This window comes from Suricata suricatta, chromosome 12, assembly GCF_006229205.1.
Source record: "Suricata suricatta isolate VVHF042 chromosome 12, meerkat_22Aug2017_6uvM2_HiC, whole genome shotgun sequence".
Taxonomy (NCBI): domain Eukaryota; kingdom Metazoa; phylum Chordata; class Mammalia; order Carnivora; family Herpestidae; genus Suricata; species Suricata suricatta.
In genome coordinates this window covers 41,993,639-41,999,737 of record NC_043711.1, presented here as the reverse complement: position 1 = coordinate 41,999,737, position 6,099 = coordinate 41,993,639, and the positions used below count along the sequence as shown (strand labels likewise).

The 6,099-nt window shown below is 36.8% G+C and overlaps 1 pseudogene; it reads left to right on the top strand.

Moving 5' to 3' along the window:
• The first annotated feature begins 4,257 nt into the window (after window positions 1–4,257).
• On the top strand, window positions 4,258–4,840 carry LOC115274459 (annotated as a pseudogene).
• Window positions 4,841–6,099: the final 1,259 nt, after the last annotated feature.

Here is a 6,099-nt window from a genome sequence, read left to right as displayed (position 1 = left end):
TAAATCCCAAGGTAAACTGTGAACCTTAGACAATTGTGATGTGTCAGTGTAGCTTTGTCATTTGGGAAAAATGTATCACTCTAGTAAAGGATGTTGGTAGTGGGGGAATGTAGGCATGTTGGGGATGGGGCCTAGGGAGTATACGGGAAATCCCTCTAATTTCTGGTCGCTTTTTCTGTGAACCTAAAAATCCTCTCAAACATAAAGTCTATTTAAGAGTTAAAAAAAAAAAAGAAAAAGAAAAAACACTAGCCACCAAAGAATCTACAAGTTCTCTGGCTTTTAGTTTTAGCTAGAATCTAAAAGAAGAATGGTTTCTGCTTTACCTCAGAGCACAAGAATCTATCTTTCTCTTATTTCTAGTTAATATATATAAAATTAAGTATTTTATAGAATTTTAAAGATAATTTATAGGTAAAGCTACCATTTGGGAGTATAACCCAGTAGCTTTGAAAACTACACTCATATATCTTTTCACAACGAGGTTACCATAGATCACCATATGTTTGCATGACTCACTTATAATTTAATTTTAACTCTGTGTTCTTAGGCCCATTCCATCTTCATTTTATTTGTTTTTCTCTTTTTAATTGATTAGTTTTATCTGGAGATCATCTTTTTCTATTGCTTATAGTCATATTGTATTTGACCCTTTCATCCTCCAAAACCTAGCTCTTAGATTTAAAAATTGTATTTTTCATAAAAACACTGGTAGTTTTTTACTTTATTGTTTTCTTCTTGAACTTTATTATTATTATTCTTAAGCTGAATTATTTATTTTTCATTCATCTAAGAATAAAAAAGTTGAAATCCAAAAGTAGTTATCTGAATATAATTTGGGCTGCTGACCCTATAATTTGATAGTTAGTGCTCTCAACATTACTATTTTAATGGATTGTATAACTTAAATTTGGAACCACTTTTGTATCCTCTATCACTTGCAGAGTGTTTATAACTTGGTAATTTTGGAGCAAATGTTTGTTGAATGAAGAAATTCCAATTTAGTCATTTTGTAAATCATATGTAGACTTCCCAGATATAGATGCAGTCTAAAATAAAAAATAAATGAATAAATTTGATGCCAGTGGGGATGAGGATTTTTTTTATTTGCTTTTGTAAACTACAAAAGAAAGCTTTAAAGCAGACAAATGATTTAATAACCATTAATTCTCCATACTTATTAAATCATATACTACGTTATACTTTTTAACAAAGTATTTGCCATATAACAAAAATACAAATCAGGGTACTTGGGTAGCTCAGTTAAATGTCTTATTTCGCCTCAGGTCATGATCTCATGGTTCTTGAGTTCAGGCCCCAAGATGGGCTCTGTGCTGACAGCTCAGAGCCTGGAGCCTGCTTCAGATTCTGTGTCTCATTTTCTCTCTCCCTCTCCCCTGCTCACAGTCCGTCTATGTCTCAAAAATAAATAAACATTTAAAAAAATGTTTAACAAGAATATAAATCAACAGGAGCCCATTTTTATTTACCACCTAAATGGGAAATTTACCTTGTAGGAAATTCTATTTTTAATAAAAAACGTAAAATATATGCTTTAAATGTTCCTGAACCATACAATAGACGACCTGGGATTGCTAATTTTTGTAGGAGAATGGTAGGAAAATTGGTGAGAGAGTACCTGGGCAGCAGAAACCAGCAAAGAAAGAGACAAAGAAGGGGCTATGGGGTGGGGAGAAGAGCTCACAGAAACTCATAAGAAGAGCTGGTCTTTAATGGTCTCTTTTAGATGCATTCCCAGATCTTATCGCATTTTATGGACCCTGAAATTCTAATGTGAGGACATCTGTTTAACAGTCAATGAATCAAACAGATGATTCCCAGAGGGCTCTAAAAGCTCACAGTTTGCCTTGCAATTTGTGTTAAACGATTTTAAGTAGGTTTGTTATATAAATGTAAGCACCTGTAAGAAGGCATAATGACTACTTGTATTTGAGGGGGATGTTTTTGCTCTGAGGACCCCATGACCAAATTCAACTCAGATCCAACTGGACATTTTGGGACAATGGTAAAAACAAAGCAGAACAGTTTTTTAAATAATTATTTCCAAGGGCTTTCTTTTAAGCATTGGTCAGTAAACTTTTTCGGTAAAGGGGTAGATACATAATATTATCAGTTTTGCAGATTGTATGGTTTCTAACACAACTGCTCAGCTCTACCTTGTAACATGAAAGCAGCCACAGACAATATGTAAACAAATAATGGGAGCTATGTTCCAAAAAAACTTTTATTAAGAAAAAAGCAGGCAACAGGCCGGGCATCACCCATTGTTTCTCCAGTTTTAATACTGAAGAAATTCAGTCATGTTAAAGCATCCTTTCTAAGATGTTTCAGGCACTTTATAAACCCCATTAGTGTTTATTTAGTCATGTCTGTTACCAATTATTTCCACAAAAAATTGCATAAATATGTCTGTCTTAGCACATTTCACATGTTTTTAAGTGGTAAATAAGTGTGCCTTTGCCATCTATAACTATACTGGAAGCTCTGGCTAGTTTTAACTCCCTTACTGTCAATTGTCTTAACTTCTTTAACCCTATAAAAAAATACTGTAGCCCGTTCCCACAAGAAATGAATTTTAGTACAAGCACTTAACTCAGAGTGCCTGGGTTCAAATAAAAGCTCCATTACTTACAAGCTGTGAATTTAGGCGAGATGCTTTTTTCTCAATGCCTCAGTTTTCATAAATGAAAACCGGTAATGATGAAAATATGCTTCCTAGTGTTGTCACAGGCTTAACTGGGATAATAACTATAATTCTTAGAACAGTGCCAGGGCACATAGTAAGTGCTTTATAAATATTAGCTATTACTCTTATTAATTAAAACATTTAGTTTATATATTACAGGACAAATATTACACATACAAGTTAGTTTCTTACCCCAGTTAAAAAATCATAGAAAGATGGGTGACTGGGTGGCTTAGTCAGTTAAGCATATGATCCTTGATTTCGGCTCAGGTCATGATTCCACGGCTCACAAGATCATGCTCCACATGGGACTCTGTGCTGAAAGTGCAGTGCCTGCTTAGGATTCTCTTTCCCCTTTCTCTCTACCCCTCCCTCACTGGTTCTCCCTCTCTCTCTCTCTTTTCTCAAAATAATTATTTTTCAAAAATCAGAGAAAATGAAAGACATCAATTCATTGAACAAACATGTATTTTCTTGCTCTCACGTTTCTTCCTGTCATAGGAAGTCATTAGGCGTGTTGAAGAGAGCAGTGACATGATTTCCCTTGGCAGGATCTGGATATGACACTGTGGCACAGCTAGCCTATTGAGAGGCTCTTAGCATCAACTTGGGAATAGGTTGATTGTGGCTTAAACCACATTTCGTTAGTGGTAGTAGGAATTGCTCTTATTATGGATATATATTGAAGATAGTACTAGCACATTTTGCTAGTGTCCTGGATGGGAAGTGTAAGAAGACACAGGTACTCTACAGTTTCTGATGGAAGGAGCTGGCAAAATAGCATGGCTATATACTGAAATGGGGTAAACTGAGGAAAAGATTTGGGGTGCTGAGGACAGAGGAAAGACAAGTTTGATTTGAGGTCTACTTCTAAGTCTGGTGGTTTTGTGTGTCCACATGATTAGGCTAGAGTCACCAGTTAGTCAAACACAAAACCTAGGTATTGCTGTGGAAGGTATTTTGTACATGTGATTAGAGTCCATAATCAGTTGACTTCAAGGAAAGGAGATTATCCTACATAGTCTGAGGGGCCTCATATAGGGGATTGAAAGGTAAAACTGAGGCTTCATGGAGAAGACGTTGTTCCTGAGGATAGTCACTTGACCTTGGCTGAGAGCTCCAGCGTGCATTCCTGACAGCCTGCCCTGCTGACTCCCCACTTGGTCAGCCAGGGCCCAGAGGCTGCCAAGCCAAATAGCTGCAACAGTGCATCTCCTCCTGATTCTGCTTCTCTAGGAGAACCCTGTCTGATTTTGATTCAATGAGGACTTAGATATACCACTCTGGAGTTAGAGGAACACAGAATTTGAGGCTCATGAGCATGCAGATATTAATCGTAGCCTTAAGACTGGATGCAATTTCTTGTGCAGTGAGTAGAGATAGCAAATGGAGCGGTGAGGAATGTTGAGAGGTAGAACTGAAGAATAAAAGGAATCTGAAGATTAGCCAGAGACGTGGTTAAAATGAATCCAAAAGAAGTCAAGGCCTGCATGCCAAATGAAAAAGTTGTTTCAAGAGTAAGGACTAAGAAACAAGTGTGCAGCATGAACATGGGGAAGCAAAAGAAAGCAGGCAAGTATGCAACAGTGAGGCAAAAAGGCTTAGTTTCTGAGATCAGATACTTAAAGAAAAGGATAGTTAAAAACTAAGAGGAAAGATTCTAGAGCACTCAAGGAAAGAGAAGTGCCCTGACATCCTTTTTGCTAACTCTTCCAGTACACCATACAGCTAGGCCCACCTCACCTCATCCTGGTTGACACCAACTTTATCAACTTTTCCATTAAAGCCAAACCTGACTTAGTACAGTCAATGATGGACTGTCTGTATCCCTTATAAAACTGTGTAATGGCTAAAATTGAGAAGTCAGGGCAGAAATATCAGATGGCTCTAAGGATTGCCTAGGATCCAATGCGCAATTGAACAATTACCATGAACACTGAAGGGAACCTAGGCTGATGACTGCTTAGTACAGAGTAACTCAGCACAAGTGCTATATTGTGGCCACAATATATATATTGTTAAATAGGACCTCAAAGGATCTGGAATATCCCTGAAGTTTCCATCATATAGATTTCTAATCATAGGCACAACATTGATAGAATGCCAGTTGATTTTGGAACCCCTCTTCGTTAAGTTTGTTTGTTTATATATTCTTATTTATTTATTTATTTATTTATTTATTTTTGAGAGAGAGAGCGCGCACGCACGAGCGAGCAAAAGCAGGGGAGGGCAGAGAGAGAGAGAGAAGGGGAGAGAGAATCCCAAGCAGGCTCTGTGCTCTGAGAGCAGAACCCAACATGGGGCCTGATCTCATGAGCCATAAGATCATGACCTGAGCCAAAATCAAGAGTCGGACATTTAACTGACTGAGCCACCCAGGTACCCCTCCTCAGTTCTAACTATTAAAAGACAGAGTTGCTCTTCCTTTACCAACTTTCTCTGTGGCCAGTGCATATAGCAATATGCTATAGCATGAATTATTCCACTTACCCATTTGCTCTGTTTTAAGCTGAGTATGGTTAAATACACTGACTTTTTGATGTTGTTTTGAAGTTGATATTTTGTATCATTTTAAATTTTGTTGCATCTTTTTTTTATAAATCAGATGATTGCTCAAATAAGTTAATAGGACTGATAACCTGAAGAATGGAAAAAAAGAATAAATGGTAAAGTGAGACATTTATGGGTTAGATCAGTTCAAAATTATGAATTTCTTTTCTACATGGACAAAATTAAGGTCCTGGAAGAATATATTTTTAATCTCTAAAATCAAATAAGGTATTACTATGTGGAATACATGCCTTCAAATCAACAATACTGACAAAAAACGTTAAACTTGATAAGAAAAAAAAAAATAAAGGGACACCTGGGTGGCTCAGTTGGTGAAGCATCTGACTTCTGTTCAGGTCACGATCTCACCTTTTGTGAGTTTGAGCCCCATATCAGGCTCTGTGCCAACAGTTCAGAGTCTGGAGCCTGCTTGAGATTTTGTGTCTCCCTCTCTCTCTGCCCTGTCCCCACTTTCACTCTATCTTTCAAAAGTAAATAAATGTTAAAAAAAATTTTTTTAAGAAAAACTTAATTTGATAAAAAAGAAAGTGGTTATGAAGAGATTCCATGTTTTTAGTAATTAGAAAAAAAGTTGTTATTAAAACTATCATGTGATAAAATTTTATGCCATCACATGGACCACAATGAGAATGTGAAAGAATTTCAACTGCTGGTGATGGGTGAAAAATGGAACCATTTGGGGCTCTGCTGGTGAGATGTAAACTGGCACAGACTTTCTGGAGAGCAATCTATCAGATTTAATGAAATTAAGGTGCATAAATCTAATATCACTGCTGATTTTAATCCCCACCTCACAACCTGATAGCCCGGAGGAAATCTCA